The sequence below is a fragment of the Gordionus sp. m RMFG-2023 genome, chromosome 5 (genome assembly GCF_954871325.1).
Source record: "Gordionus sp. m RMFG-2023 chromosome 5, tfGorSpeb1-WG-v2, whole genome shotgun sequence".
In the NCBI taxonomy this organism is placed as follows: domain Eukaryota; kingdom Metazoa; phylum Nematomorpha; class Gordioida; order Chordodea; family Parachordodidae; genus Gordionus; species Gordionus sp. m RMFG-2023.
Genome location: NC_088779.1, coordinates 30,301,257 through 30,319,092, shown reverse-complemented (window position 1 = coordinate 30,319,092; position 17,836 = coordinate 30,301,257).

The following is a 17,836-nucleotide window of genomic DNA, read 5'->3' as shown; positions in this document are numbered from 1 at the left end:
AAATCTCTAACTGTTTACTCATATTCTATGTTTTAGAATAATATTTTATTAATTTTTTGCAAGAGATATATTGTTTTATTTCAAGCAATGGTATCCAGGATAATACTATAAAGGAAATGGGGGGGGGGGGATATTTTTTGGGAAGCGAAGCTCTCCAAACCTCCTTTAGCTGGCTTTCGACCTTTAGCTTTACAACATAAGTAGAATAAACTTTTTTTATTGAAAATACTACTTGTAGTGTTTATAAAATAAAGATGAGGAGAAAAGGCCTTGGAGAAATGATGAATGGATGGAGGGCAGACAATATAGATGTGGATGAAGGGAAGTCCTTGTTTTGAGGTGGAAATAAGAGAGGACGAAAGGAGAAATGTTTTGGGGAAGTCTGAGTTATGCAGAAGGAGAAGATATCTAAGAGAAAAGAAACAATGTAATGAAGCCACATATTAATATGTGTGAAAATTCTATAGAACGAGAAATACTGAGAGTTCGAGAGGGTCTAGAAAGAGGATTGAATGTGAACAAAGAGAGGTTGAAAGATTAGTGAAAGAGATTAGAGAGGGGGGTGGGGTTCTATCGCGACTCCGGGTTTGTTTCATGTTCGTTGCTTTAATCTGGTGACGACCTGTCTTACCCAATAGTTTTAATTTATTCACCGAAACATTTTGCCTGGAGCCCTCTCGAACTGTGTTCTCTTAAATGATACGTCTCTTACCTGATACGGCCTCTTATAGTTTATAAATTAATTCTCTAGAATTCAATTACCTTTTTTTAAAGTAAGGAAAGTTTGCCTCTTATATCTTTTTAGATGAAAAGGAGTGTCAATCGTATATGTAGCATGTTCCTTGATCCTGATACGGGGAAAAACATAATACAATTTCGCAAATGCTGTATCTTTTAAGTGTAACCGGGCTGCGAAGTAAGGAACCTGGATTGTATATTACGTAAGCTTCGAGATTTGGCAAATAGATGTCCAAATATCTCTCCCATTTAAGAGCAAAATTTCCAGACTTACATATTAATCTTAATCGAGTTCTTTTTTATAAATGGCCCTGATTCGGGCTTTTAACGACACTAGTGGATAAATTTTATATCGATATTTTCAAAGCCAACCTTGGTTAAACTAGTTCCTTCCTGGTGTATTCTTGAGATTTTTCAAGCCTGCACACTTCAAAATTCTATTTTTTTTCTATGTCGTGGGTCATAATTATTCATTTGAAGGCATCATCCTGGCCTGTAGTTAAAGTCGATTTATCATTCATATTATCTTTGCAAATTTAAATTACAATATATCTTTATTTCTATCTTAAAATTTATAAAGTGCCTCTATGGTCAAACATTGTAAACACAATTTAATCATACTTATAATTGACCAAACCAAGACATGTCATTTTCTCAAACTCCATCATTGTTAACATAATTAAACATAAATAATAACTATATCAGAGAGCTTCGTGGGCCTTAATTTTTTTGATAAAGCCTGGCCCCATCCCACATAAAAATAATTTGTTTTTACACATTTCCCAAGCTCATATCCAAAAAATTTATTTTATTGTATTTCATGAAAAAAAAATATTAAAGTGTATTTAATAAATAATTATTACAATACTGATATTTATTCATATTAGAAGGGGAAAAAAAGCAATATTAAGTGAGAAAATGTCTTAAATAAGCAAAATTTAGATTATTTAGGCCCAAGCTATTCCAAGTTAGAGCCCTGAGAATTCATTTTTTAAGGTGGAAGCCTGACCTAATATTATTATTTAAGTCTTATCCTGGAATTTCTATTAATTTTGAGGTCCAATCCTAGCCCAAATTTTTGGTTTTAAGCCCAGTCAGACCTCGCCAAAAATTTTGAAATCTAAAAGCAAAAATTGGACACATTTTTATGAAGGTAAATGAAGTAATCATGAATTCCATTATCCTTAACAAGGAGAAATTTTTATTTTATTTAAGAAAAGATTCCCTTTATACATTATTTTTTTAAGCTCTTGCTTAGCTCAATTTCAAAAATTTTGTCCCAGAGCCATAAATATTTTTTTAAAAATTAGGTCCAAGAGTTTTCATTGAAATTGGAGGGGTAGTCGCGGGCCTAATTTTTTATTCACGACCCTCACACTCACGGTGGCGATAAAAAATATTCACGCCCATTCACGCTTACCACTAAAAAATTTTCGACCCAACCCACCCACTCACGAAAGGCAATATTTTGATTCACACCTGTCACGCCCGAAAATTCACGGTGTTTTTAAATTTTTTAAAACTTCAATGTTATAATTTTTTACATTTTTTTGAATTTAATCTATTTATTTCTTTTAATTCCATAATCCATAATTACGAAAAATAAATACGTATTATAGATCTAAATTTTTTCTTAGAAAAAGAAGAATGTCTATTTTTTTTTTATTTCAATTGTGTAAGCCTTTCCTCTAATAGACGATTGGCAACAGAAAATAACCTTTCACTAGAAACCGAATTTGCCAGGGCTGACAAAATTTTATTCTCTAATTTTCTCAAAATAAGAAATAAATTTTCCAGCTTCCAAAACTTCAAAATATTGCCATTGTTATTTGTTTTATGGGATGAATCTTTTAAATTCACACAGCTATCATCGGTAGATGTTGATGCTTCATCAGAATCATCTAAAAATATGTTTAATTTAGAGTATAAGATTTCAAAAACCGGCCCGGTTTATTTTTTATAAGAAATTTTCCGACCCGGCCGGAATTTTTTTAATATTATATTTTATTTATTATTGATGCTAATAATGGCGATTTCAAATATTTGGTTTTAAAATAAACGGCCCGGTTCGGATATTTTTTTTAAAAAGACCCGGCTCGACCCGGTTAAATTTTAAAAAAAAATTAACCTCTGATAATAATAATAATTAAGAAAATGGCGTAAGTTATTGAGACCTTCAACCAGTTCACCTCATTTTGTATTATATTATTATTAAATTGATACATATATTTTTCCCCTAATTATACAACATATATTCGCTCTTATTTTTCTTTTACTTCTCTTGATCTGAAGATGGGAATAATTATTTTCTTAGCCGTTTTGGATAGCGATCTACTATTATTGACCAACTACAATAACTTCCGTTCCCAACTGCACAATTAGAAATTACAAAATAGATTCGAAGGAACGATATCTATCCTTTAGGTTTTTGTTGGTTTCTGAAATTCATTTGGCTATCGAGGTTTGAATAGAGATACCTTCTTCACTTTGATTAGAGCTTATTGGTGGTATGGTTTGCATTGTATTCTTTCTAATATTCCTCCTCTTCCAAGGTTATTTGAACTGGTAGTCGTATAATCGTGGAATCTGCTTTTTTTTTGAAATGGTTATTGATGCACCTTTTCAGCTAAAACCGTTAACCGCTCCGTTCTTTTAACACGATGATCCCGATAACCAAGTTGATCTTTTTATACCTATATTTTCTCATTTTACATTTTTTTTAAAGATACCGGTAATTGATATAGGATAAATGAGTTTCGATAATTGGAATGGAACTATAAAACTCTTAGCAAAATGGAAAACATGAAGATTATTTTATTTTATAAAATATATATTTATGGAGTATTTCGATAATTTTAAAGGAAAATCTCATCATACTCATTGTGTATATGTTTTTTTTATCAAAATTTAAAGGTTTGTATACAAAGCGCTAAGCCTTCTCTGTTTGGATGGTTAAGGTTGTCTATAAATATATTTTAGAGTTTTTGCCAAATAAAACCAAAATTTTCGACTTGAATTTATTATTTTTTACAATGACCATTTTTATAAATCGATAGTATATTGATAATCAGCATTGCGCATTTGTTAATCGTATAGTAAACATTTAAAGATTTACTTATATTTTAGTTAGAAAGCTCTCAAAATTATGATACAAAGAATATTAATAGTTGTCGTTAAATTTCCTAACTTTTTCCATCTCTATTGTGACTTAGTTAAACTTTTAGCCTAAAAAAAAATTGAATTAAGCATCTAGGATGAGTCTCAACTTGAAGATTGATTGGAATATTTTTGGTTAAAAACATGGCTACGCTGTTTTATAGTTGATTAGAGTTTGGTAATTTAACGACGCTAGAAATTAACATATCGTAATTTATTTTCGAGATTAAAAATATTTTATTTTTTTCGAATAGTTAAATCGATTTATTAAAAAATATTTGATTTGGAATTCAAAAAAAAAATTATCTAACCGAACCCGGTTTAACCTCCTTTTTTAACATTTACCCGACCCGCTAGGACCGGACTTTACGTATCTCTACTCGGCATTTATGTTCAACTCCTATTTTACTTAATCAAAATTAGAATTACCATATTTATCATTTTAATATTCTAATTTTCTAATATACAGCACAAATATTATGATAGAATTGAAGAACTCTAACCCTTAATCTCCTTTTAAAAGAAAAATAAATTTAAAAAACAATTTTTTTTTTTTTTTAAATGTTCACAATAGACCCAAATCATATAATATAATATTTAATGGTGAATTAAATGTGTAATATGTGCCATAGTATTAGTATATAATTTGTTTAAAATGGTTTAGAAGTTTATTAGACTAGTTCACAGCACAAACATTATGATAAAGTTGAAGAACTCTAACCCTTAACCCCTCCCTTTAAAGAAAAATAAGCTTAAAAAACAATTGTTTTTTTTTAAAATATTTACAATAGACCTATAATATAATATTATGGTGTACTTAAATATTCGTTAAAATGGTTTAGAATTTGTTAGACTATTTTTTTACAGCAGAAACATTATGATAAAAATTGAAGAACTCCAACCCTTAACCCCCTATTATAAAGAAAAATAAATTTAAAAAAAACAATTGTTTTTTTAAAAAATTTTTACAGAGAAATTTCTATAGTAGTATATTATGATTGGTATAATGTATTTAGTATGTTTGTTAAATATTTCCCAGCGCAAAACAAATATTATGATAAATAGAAAGAACTCTAACCTTTTGAACCCCCCACGAAATTTATATATAATAATAAAAAACTTTTATCAAAAACCAAATATAATTTTTTGCTATTTAGTTTTCAAAAAAATTTAAAAATTTTTTATAAAATTTAATATAAAATAAAATATATAACCAAAAAATTAAAAGATGAATACAATGATGACTTTTCTATCTGTTCTTATCCTCAGCTCAGTATGTATAGGATGTAAGAAAAACTCCAAATTTTAAATATATTTTTATCAATTCAATCGTGTTTTTTATACTTAAAAAAAACAATTGTTTGAATGTTTTATATTAGTTCTGTCAGCCAATCCACGTAAAGATCATTTATTAATGTTTAACTTTAATTCTTATTTGAAACAATTTACAAAATATCATTATTGAAAATTTTTCATAAATAATATCTATTTTACGAGCCCCTCTTTAGCTGTAATAGCAGCCTTTAATTTTTAAAACCTTTGCATAAAACCTCCCTTACATTTATTTACACGTAACCAAAATTCAGAAAAAACTCGTCTTATTGTCTTAAATTTTTCTTAAAGCAAATTAGAAAAGCTTTCGAGACAAAAAGATATCTTAAACATATACAAACTATATTTTATATAACATATAGTATTTAATGTATCTGCCTTTGTAAGACAAGGTATCACCATTAATGACATATAATTTTTATATATATACATACATATATTTATATTGAAGTTCTTTATTATATTAAATGAAAATATTTGGTTATGTATGTTGAGCTAGAAGTGACTAAATTTCTTTATTTAACATCAAAACCTTGAGATGTATTTGTGTGTTAAAAATGTGCTCTTAAAATCTTGTAAGAAACATAGGAGAAACCGAAAATAAGTTGTTCTTTACTATTTTTTTGTTTTTAAAATTAAATATATTTATGAATCGATAATTAAAAAATTAATGTGTTTAAAATTTTCTTTATCCAAAAATTTTTGTTTATAGTTGAAGTGATAAGGATTTGTAGATATTGTCAAGGAGGTAAGCCATCACATTTTTTTAGACATATTTCCTTTGATACAATTTCTTCTTTTATATCTACTTTAGAATTAATTAGCTGTGATTTAAAAAGTATTTCATCGATTTTTTAAAAAAAAAAGAAAGAATAAAAAATGTATTTTACAAAATTGTTATTTATTTAACAGATGGTGAAGGAGTTTTAACTGGTAATATATATATATATTTTATATTATATATATTTAATACAAATGTAAGAAAAATTACCAATAGTAAAAATGAGTTTAAAACTTTTGTAAATAGATGCCATTCGATTTTGGAATCACCAAATGTTCGAAACCTTATAAGAACGGTCCTAACCCTAACCCTAACCCCATGTAAATACAAGTGTATATATATTTATTAAAATTTAGGACGTGTTACTAGGAAAGGTAAGCCTTTATATTTAATAATGATAAATTAATTTAAAAAATAAAATATACATGACTTCTTTTTAGATACTTCACCTTCGGCAGACCTTTTCATTAATGGTAGATTAATTTATTTATCGCCCTTTTGTAAAATACATTTTTCGTTTTATTTTACTATTATCATCTTAAGCGGAAAATACCCGGATATCACTAAGTAAATTTTGAAAATATTTACAAAAAAAATAAAATAAAATAATGAATGGAATTGAATTTATATAGATTTGAGAACTGGAAATCCAACCTTCAACCTGAGTATAAAGAATTTTAGAAAAATTTTTCTACTATAGTTATAATTTTTACCCCTGTAGTACAAGATAGCAGACCCAGTGGTAAAAATATAGCATTTTCAGTCTTCATAAAATATATTTTTTTATATCTTATCGAATTATTAGTAATGCGAATAAGTTTACTAAATTTATGATGGGATAAAATTGTTATTGAAAATTTCCAAGAAAAAAGATATCTAAGCCCCCATGATTTGAAATCATTCCTACTATTATTATAGGATTCTCAAATCAAAATAGCATATTATTATCAAGGTATATTATGCTGAACTCTAAGTTGATACAAGGAAAAGGTCTCTACACGTGTGACTGTGTAATGCATTTTAATTTTAATTATTTAATGGAATTTATCAATGGAATATTAATATTATCAAAATGTGTGCGTGTCCAAGATGCCATTTAGAAACATAAATTCGGCCATAAAATTTGATAGCTAATGTTAACGGGTCATTCAAGAACGGGTTATAAAGAATAACGATTTCGGATATTTTTTTTTCATCACTTTATATTTTAATTGCTATTCATGGTATATACGATATTATTTATAACTTTGAGCCTCTTACACTTTATTTTATTATTTTTTTGTATAACATATAGTATATTATAGATATAATATATGGTTGCCAAGTATATTTCATAATTAATTAATAGCAAAATATATTCAATTAAAAAATAATTTTTTTTAAAAATTTTAACGCACAGGTCTAAGTATGAATTAAATAAAAAAAAAATTTCGGATATTGGCAAGTGTCATTTATACGACTCAGCCGTTTAAAAACAACCGTCTCATTTATTTTAGCCAGAAAAATATTACTTCAAGACCGAATATTTTGGGTGGCTAGAATAGCACAAAGGATTTATAACTTCTATTAGAAGAAGTCCAGAGACTTGGGCATTTTTTTCTGGCTAAAATATTGAATTTCAAATCGGGGTGTTTAAACGACACTAGATAATGGAAATAAATATAGCTCAATCTCTACACTGAAAGGAGAAGGGTTTATTTTTAAAAAAGGATTTAATATATTTAAAAAATTAAACAAGGTATTTATAAGATAATGTATGGGGTAACGATTAAAGGTTTGAGATAGATATATGGGGTTAGAGTTAAAATTTAAATACAATTAAATCGTTTTTTTAAAAAATAAATAAAATATAACCTGTCCAAATCTGACAGATCATGTGATTATAAATAGGCCAATAAAATTTCTAATAAATCAGTTTAGTTTGTATAAACGAACGCAAACGTATAAATTTATCAATCATTAATTTTCGAATTTGCCAAGTAGATTCATAATATTTAATTATAGCAAAATATATTCAATTTAAAATAAATATTTAATATATATATATATATATATATAAATTCACTTCAGATACAAGTATGAATAAAATAAATAATTTCTGATAATAGAATAAAATACCTTAACCCTAAGGATGTTCAAATGATAGAGGTTTTTAAAAGATAAAATATATTTAAAATTGAACAAGGTATCTATAGGTAATTGATTAAATGAGAGATATGGGTTAGAGTTATAATATATTTTAAATTGTTTTTTAAATAAAATTAAATCGTTTATTTTTTTAAAATAATCTGTCCAATCTGACAAATCATGTGATTAGAAATAGGCGAATAGAATTTCTAATAAATCATATGGTTAAAATTAAATTTATTTTTTTAAAAAAAAAAAAAAAAAAAAAAACTCTACTATAAAAGCTGCTACCAACAAACGAATAGGTTAGCGTAAATAATTTTTCGTTCTTCGAATATACGAATTTTATCTAAATGTTCTCATAATTAGGGAGGCGGAGACATTTCCGCGCGGAAGGGGACACCACCGTAAATTCCAAAATCGTTTTTACTCACGTCAGAATTTCTAAAAATTTAGTCAAAACCCCTATTCTATAAGATTGTGTTTTTGGTTAGAACATATGGGGGGAAGTAATGTTTTTATAAACCCGATTTCGAGTCGGTTTTTAAAAACCGTCGATCTTTTAAGATTATCCGAAATAATATTGCTCATGGATGAGACAGAAAGGTGTCAACATCTATATTTCCAAATCTCGGTGTTTACATAATAATTCGGACTTTTTGACAACTATTTTCTTAATCAATTTTGATAAAATACCAGCTGTTTTTTGGTTAATGATGCTTGGTACCTTAAGGTACCATCTATCAAATTTGAATTTTGTTCATTTTTCATTTGGATAGGCACTACCAAATATATTTATAATATATATTTGAAAAATCGTGATTTTTGGAAAGCCTCTATGGCCTAGTAAGCAAGAGCTTGGCTTACTTATCCTATGCTCCCTGGTTCGAATCCCGGGAATGATATGTTTTTTTTCTTATTCTAACTTGGTGGTTAAATCCTTGGGGGGATGATATATAGAAGGCCGGACTCGACCACGTGATTCCGTATTAATATATTAAATAATAAGGGTCTTATTACATTTTAATAAATTTTGGTCGGTATTTAGCAAATTAGATTGGTATTTAAAATATTGCCACACATTCACTTGGTAGTAAGCATCATTAACCCTGTTTTTTTTGGCATATTTTAGTTGGGTCTATCAGCGATGCAATTAAAGCTGAATGATTTTAAATCATTTTGTTTATCGATGAACGAAACACAGCTGGAATGCCCAAGGCCCGACCCCCACATCTTTTTAAGTCGTAATCACTAATAAAATTGATTTTTTTTTTTGAAATTAGATCTTTAATATGATTTATAATTATGATAATGAATTTGTTATAATATACGCGAACTGTTTTGTCACATCTAGAACCTGTAAATGGCACACTAAAAATAAATATAGGTAAATGTTTTTTACATCAATCAATTTATTAAATGTATTCCTATAATAATTATTAATAATACGATGGTACATATGAGGGTTTTACGACTTACCTAACATTAAAATTAAAACTTACGTTCATAAATAATTTAATTAAATATTCATTAATGTTCTTACAGCGTAATTTTCTTTCTTGGAGTTGTGTTTTTAGAGGGATTAGCAGTGGACGTTAATGTTTTCGATCCCACTTTAACCCATACCTAATGAGCCCCATTAGAACGAAATAGGTCATATGATAAGCACTTACAAACCAATTTTTTAATAACAATTTGTAACCATCTTTGTTAAATTTATTTCTTTGGTTGAAACGAGCGTCTTTCGTCATTTGATTGGGGAAACAAAGGATAATTTTGGTATCAAAAACAACTGTTGAAATGAATAAAAAAATAATATATATAATAAATGGCCCAAGAACATATCCAAAAATTTAATTTATAATATTCAATGAAAATAAAGAATATTTCAGTGTATTTTGGCGATCATTTTGTTTGCAAACTGAAATTTATCTTATAGAAAAAATTTGCAATATTTTTTTAAGTTAGCAAAGATTTAAATAAACTTATATACAATAAATATATTATTCAATGTAAATAAAGAATATTTCAGTGTATTTAGAATCATTTTGTTTGCAATACTGAAATTTATCATAGAAAAAATTTGCAATATTTTTTAAGTTAGCAAAGATTTAAATAAACTTATTTAAAATAAAATAAAGAATATTTCAGTGTATTTAGGGCAATCATTTTGTTTGCAATTCTGAAATTTATCATATAGAAAATATTTGCAAAATTTTTTAAGTTAGCATAGATTTAAATAAACTTAATTGGAATGAAAAATTATCATGCTAAGACCATATCCAAAAATTTAATTTATTGTAAATTTACAATATTTTTATAAGTTAGCAATGATTTAAATAAACCTAATTACAATAAAATAAGGAATATTTCAGTGTATTTAGGCAATCATTTTATTTGCAATACTGAAATTTATCATATAGAAAAAATTGGCAATATTTTTTAAGTTAGCAAAGATTTAAATAAACTTAATTGGAATGAAAATATATCAGTACCAAGATCATATCCAAAAATTTAATTTATTGTAAATTTGCTATATTTTTTTAAGTTAGCAAAGATTTAAATAAACTTAAATACAATAAAATAAAGAATATTACAGTTTATTTAGGCAATCATTTTATTTGCAATACTGAAATTTATCATATATAAAAAATTTGCAATATTTTTTAAGTTAGCAAAGATTTAAATAAACTTAATTGGAATAAAAAATTATCAGGCCCAAGATCATATCCAAAAATTTAATTTATTGTAAATTTGCAATATTTTTTTAAGTTAGCAAAGATTTAAATAGCTTAATTGAAATAAAAAATTAGTAGGTATGTATACTCATAAATAAATATTCAATTAAAATTGCTAAAATTTATTATTAGAAAAATTTACAATCATTTACTTTGCAAAGTTGAGTATTTATGCCAGTTTATAAGTTAATCGTTGTTGTAATGCTAAGTTAATCGTTGTTATAATGCTATCAAATATATATAAATAATTTACTTTGTATACTTTATCTAAAATTAATTAAATTAAGATATTAGAAGGATATATTATTTACTACTTTGCAAAATTTGTAGGCCAGCAATATTTACAATTGATCTTGATAGATTCTTCATAAATCTGATTTAAACGAACTCCCACTTCAATCAAATATGTCAATATCACTAAAAAAAATAAGGTTAAATCTTAACATGTCAGTCATAAATGCCAATATCACTAAATTAGAATCTAATTAAATCAGGAGTTCATCTAAAACGTTACACCGGCCCCGGTTTTTTTTGTAAAAGAGGCTTTTTTTTAAATAAAATTTTTAGGCCCAGTCCGTATTTTTAAATAAATTATATTTATTTAAGATTTTTATAGCTAATTTCAAATATTTGGTTTTAGAATATATAGCCGGTTTAAGAAAAAAATTTCGGGCCCGGCCCGGGTATATTTAAAAATTAAAATACGGTCTGACTCTCAGAAAAACATACCTAAGATGTACAACTAAAAGTGGATTGAATAGTTTGGATCTTTTAAATATTTATAGGCATTTGACGCCAAACAATGATGAGTAATTGAAAAATTAGCTCAATCCCAACAAAGATTGGATTTTACGTTGTAAATGTAATACAATATACAATTATTCCTAAGAAACTTTTTGTGCATTAATATTTATATTTCCAAAATTTAAATTTTTTATACTTTAATATATATATTTTAAAGGTTCGAAAAATTCAAATTTCTATTTTGGGTCATTTAAGAGATTCATATGGTGGTTATATTCACTTTATATTTTTTAATTCACATTTATTTTATAGTTTTTTATGTGCCGGTTTATATATATAATTTTTTTTATAATAAATATAATTTAAAATTGTGTATTAGAAATAGTTATTAGTCCTAATAAATTTATGCTTGATATTTTTTAAATAACAATAATATTTCTCAAAATTTATTACACCCCCCCCCCCCCCCCCCAGACCAAATTCCTGCGTACACGCCTGCCAGTGATATTCATTATTTTTATTTGATATTTGGATATAAGATAGATCTATTCTTAAGCTTGATAAAATATTTAAATATTTTATTTCTTAAGCCTAGATTAAAGATGATGAGGATAATTACAAATTGTGCCAAAATTCTTTTAAAAAAGCTTACTTTTTATAAATTTCAAATTTAAAATGAAAAAAATAACTTATCCATCATATAATCATGATACATTCTTCAATTTAAAAAAAAAATTACACCTATACATTCAAATATAATAAAAAATATAGAACGTACAAATTTACTCTGGTGGGGTCTCACAAACCCCTATCAGTCACAAAATGCTCATATCATAAAAACTACTCAACCGAAAATATGAAATTTGGAATATAGATTCTAGAATATATTTGATGAAGCTACTGAAGAATCAAGATCATATTATTTAACCGTTTTTATGTAATATCATTTCTAGCACGCCTGGGATTTCATATACCCCTCCAGAGTATCGAAGGGTTAAATTAATTGATATATTTATATAACTTTTAATTTATATTTTTTATTTAATTAAAATTTCAAATAATATTTTTTATTTTAGAGCACTAATTTATTTACTTTTAATTTTAATATTTTAGATTTCTTTATTTATTTTGATCGCACAAGAGAAATTAATAATCTTTTTAATTCAAACGACACATACAAAGCCTTCAAATTACTAAAATCATTAACGTACGACAGGAAGGGCATAATATCAAAACTAAAATATGATAATAAAGTGATAACAAACCCGAAAATCCAAATGAATATTTGGCAAACCCACTACGCTAATCTTTTCAGTGGAAATAAAACCCCTTCGGATAAGGATACTAATTCTAACACAGATCTCAATAACAAAACCCAACATGACAAATACCCGTTCCTACCCATTCCTTCCCAAAAAGATCAACTCCCTCCAACCCTGAATTTTCGGTCCATTACCCCCCTCCCCCCAAAATACGATCAAAGTTCCTCAACTCTGAATTGGACCAGTATCCCTCCCCCAAAACACGATCAATGCCCCTCAACTTCGAAATTATGGCCCCCTAACCGTTTCGCTGATCACACGAAATTTATACACTGCTCTTCCTCGCCTAATCATCACATTTCATGGCATACATTATTAAATAATCACAGTAATAATGGGACCCTTGAACAAAATCCCACAACTTCGAAGGATTGGCCTCCCACACAAATTAAAATAAAGTAAAGAGATGCAGTCATAATACCTCCCCTTTTACAACCAGCCTAAATAAAAACACAATAAAAACACTTAATGAATGACGTTCTACCTTCATCTAACTACCACAAAAAACAAACCTCAGATGTACAAAATCTGAAAGAGGTTCACCCACCGACTAAAGGTGAAATAACAAATATAATCAAAAAACTAAAGAACCATAAAGCGTGCGGGCAGGATTCTATTTATAGTGAATACCTAAAAACCGACTCAGTTTTAAGCGCTGAAATTATTTTCCCGGTAATAAATCGGGTGTGGTACAAAGGGACTTGCCCCAAAGAATGGATTACAGCCATATTGATCATTCCCAAAAACGAATAATCCTACTTCCCTGGAGGATTGGAGGTGTATTTCATTAAACTCAGTCATCTATAAGATTTTTGCTAATATAATACTAAACAGAATAAGATGTTTTATCGAACCCAAATATGTAGATTCAATACTGTCTTTTAGAAGAGGGCATAACACATTAGAAGCAATTCTCGCTGCAAAAATTCATTTGGAAAGGGCGAACGTACGCAAAAGCCAATTAATAATGGTCGCCTTAGACTTCGAGAAGGCATTTGATTCAATTATACACTCCAAATTATGGAGTACACTAGAGGAAGTAGGCATACCTAATTCCTTAATAAATTTGGTAAAAACGATTTACAAAGATTACTCTATATAAATCATACAATCAGATCTAAAATCTGCAAAAATTCCAGTCAAAATAGGTCTTAAACAAAGGTGCGTATTATCTCCCATTTTGTTCAACCTCATTATAAACTGTATAATGATCAAAATAAAAACATTCTATACTGACAGATGGGACAAAGGTGAAATAAATATTTTAGCCTTCGCCGATGATCTATGTCTGATAGGTATATCAGAGTTAGACCTACAACATATCATTGATTTAATAATAATAGAGGCTGGCCTATTTGGGTTAAAATTAAATATAAGGAAAACGAAAATGCTGACCTCATTATATACTTCCCCGCAGACAAATCTTACACTAAATGGTCAAATAATAATGGTAGTATCCCAATTAAAATATCTAGGCGTTACAATAGATAGGAAGGAAAGTACAAAGCAAGATCAATGCTTAAAAATAAATAAAACAAGAACCAAATACAGAATGCTCACAAAAATATGGACCTCCCGACAGATATCAATTCCGCTAAAAATAAGACTTTTTAAAACTCTTATAACACCATCCTTATATTACGGTATTGAAACCTGGAAGGATTTCCAAATAGGGAACAGAAAGACCCGAACATTTATAAATAAATGCCTTCGATACATAACAAAAACCTATTACCCTAGAAACACAACAAACTACTCCCTATGGACGAGATGCGATCTGCTCCCCGTCTATAAAATGATACAATACAAAAAAATAGAACTGATGGGCCATATCCTACGACATAAATCCAACAACTTAATTTATCAAACATTAGTAAATATTACGGAGGAAAAGTTTCATAAGCCTTTCCTGTCCTACAAAAACAGCTGGTACGGAAAAATAACAAAATCCTTAGAAGAACTCGATCTATCCTGGGTTTTCCTAGAGAGAGCGTCGACCGACAGAAAAATTTTCAAATTCATTCTCAGTCTAATTTATGAGCATATGTCCAATAACTGCTGAGTAGGGCAATAAATTAAATAATTATATTCAAATATCATAATTATGAGCTATTAACATTCCTTTAAGGGTAAATAAATAAATTAAACACAGATAAAAAAAAACAGGAAAGAAAACATAAATAAATTAAGCACAGATATTAAACAGGAAAGGAAACTAAACCTCATAAGAAATAAATTTTAACCCACAATTTAAATTCTTCAGAGCTTAATTTAGGCAATGTAATTAATCTTCGTGACTAATCGTAAAGAATAAACCCTTTCTAAAATCTTTTAAATTAATCCTAATAAAAAGACACTGTTGTATTTGGTAGTTGGAAATAGAGAAAATAAATAACAGTTATTCCATTACTTTTCCTTTTCTTTGATCCCCCTTTACTTTCCTCACTAAATCTAATTATTTTACAGAAATGGTATAGGGAAGTTCCACCCTCACTTAAAAACTCCTGGGTAAGAGGTTTGTTGGTACCCTCGAGGAAAAAAAACCGGCATAATTATATGAAGGTGGGCCTTCATATAATTCACGTCCGCTCATTTTGGGCAGGTCTATGACCAACGTGCTAGATAAGATAAGATAAAAACACGTTTTTTTTTCATTATTATAATAAATTCCATTTTATTTATTTATTATTTTTATTAAATTTTAATTTTCTCTTTTCCACCATTTTTTTTATTTATTCTCATTTTCAATTTCTCTATTTTATTTATTATAATTATTACAAGCCATCCTTTCATAAAATAACACAACCATAATTCATAATAATAAGAATAAGACTCAAATTTATTCATTCAAAAACACCATCAACAATCCCTATATATTAACAACAAAATATAACATAATATAATATAATTATCCATTTCTTCATCTCCCAAAGGTTCACAGCTGACATCTTATTCAATATCTCCCAATCTCCAACTAGGGGTTTTTCCTAACAATGAAACACCCCCCGTGATCATCATCTCCTCCTCATTTACCAATAAAAAAAACTTCATTTCCCTGTCAGAAAATAACTGACATTTTATGTATTATATTAAATTTATTTCTTCTTTTTCAACAATTACAACAATAATGATTAAATTTTATAGGATTTTTTTTGGGAAAAAGGACCCTTTCTATATTCTTACATTCTACTTTTTCATTGCTATACTCATGCATGACTAAACATATACTATATATGGCTTGAGTGTATTTCCACCCTCGTGGGTTACAAGGTTTGTTGGTATCCTTGAGAAAAAAATATCCGCATATATGGAGGATGGGCCTTCATATAATTCACTTAACCTCACCATTGGGCAGGTCTATGAACAACATGCTAATAAAGATAAAATAGATAATTATTTCTTTTTTGAGATTGAGTAAATATATTATTTTTTTTAAATCTGTAATCTATGAAATACAAAACTTGGGAAGCAAAATTATTTATTAATTAAAAAATTATAAAATTCCAATAATGTGTATTTAGCATATAATGAATGAATTTATAAATTATGATTATCCAGTATTAATTATTATTTCGTATAATAATTTTTCATATATAAAAAACCTCAGCACAATTATAAATCACATTATATTATTATTAATTAAAAGGCAAACCCCCATTATTGATAATTTAATATAATAATAACATCTACGTTTTTTATTAATTATTGTTTCTCCTTTAGTCTTCGGTATTTATTCTTGTCCTTTATCATATAATAAATTTTTTTTAAAAAAATATTATATTTAAATGTGTAAATTTTTTGTTAAGTTTTTTTAGTGAACAAATGAGAACATGGTATGAATTTATTAAAATATATAGATAATAAATTTAATATATAAAAGCTTATATTATTTGTAAAAAACTCCTATTCATTCTTGCCGGTTTAAGTAAGTAATATTAAAAGAAAGAGAAGATAAAAACGCAAGAATTTAGACTCATCTGATAGTATCAGTAAAACTTAATAGATGAATCAAACTTTATTTAGTAAAAGTTTTGAATCACCATATATTATATATATATTAAAATTTAGTTTGTAATTTATTATAATATACCATTATAAAGTAGGACGTAAGGCTCTAATTGATATATAAAAATGAATTTTTTTTTAATATGTATGCTAAATTAAGATTTTATTATATATATATATATTTTTTTTTGTTACCACCATAAGATGTAATTTCGATATAAGAGGATACTACAAAAAATAATATTATGGAAGCTGTTACATAAATACATATTAAATTACATACCTATCTCATTGAACATTTCTATCTCTCCTAAAAGGAAGCAAATAAAAAAAATATTAAATTCACATTGAATGAGGTGGATTTTATGAAACTTTTTTGATGTTATTTTATATGATCTTTTTAAGGATAATATTTTAATGTGACAATTGTCATAATCGTTCTTATATAAGTTTTTTGAATTTTTTTGACGAAAATTTGTTAAAATAAGTATTAATAACATGTGTAAATATAAATCTAGGATGTACCATAGAAAAGTAACAATTGTCATAATCGTTATTTTTATAGTTTTTTGAATTTTTTTGACGAAAATATGTTAAAATAAGTATTAATAACATGTGTAAATATAAATTTAGTGAAGATGTACCAATGAAAAGTGACAATTGTCATAATGGTTAATTTTAAAGTTTTTTAAATTTTTTTGACGAAAATTTGTTAAAATAAGTATTAATAACATGTCAAGTAAATAAATTTTGTTTAGTATATTTCTATTCATTTTAATAGAATTCGATGAGATACAGGATTATATCCTTTACCAAAAATATCCATCATCTATGTCTTCCAATAAAGGCTTAAGACGCAATCTGCGAGTTCAGGCCTCGAGATATAAAATTTG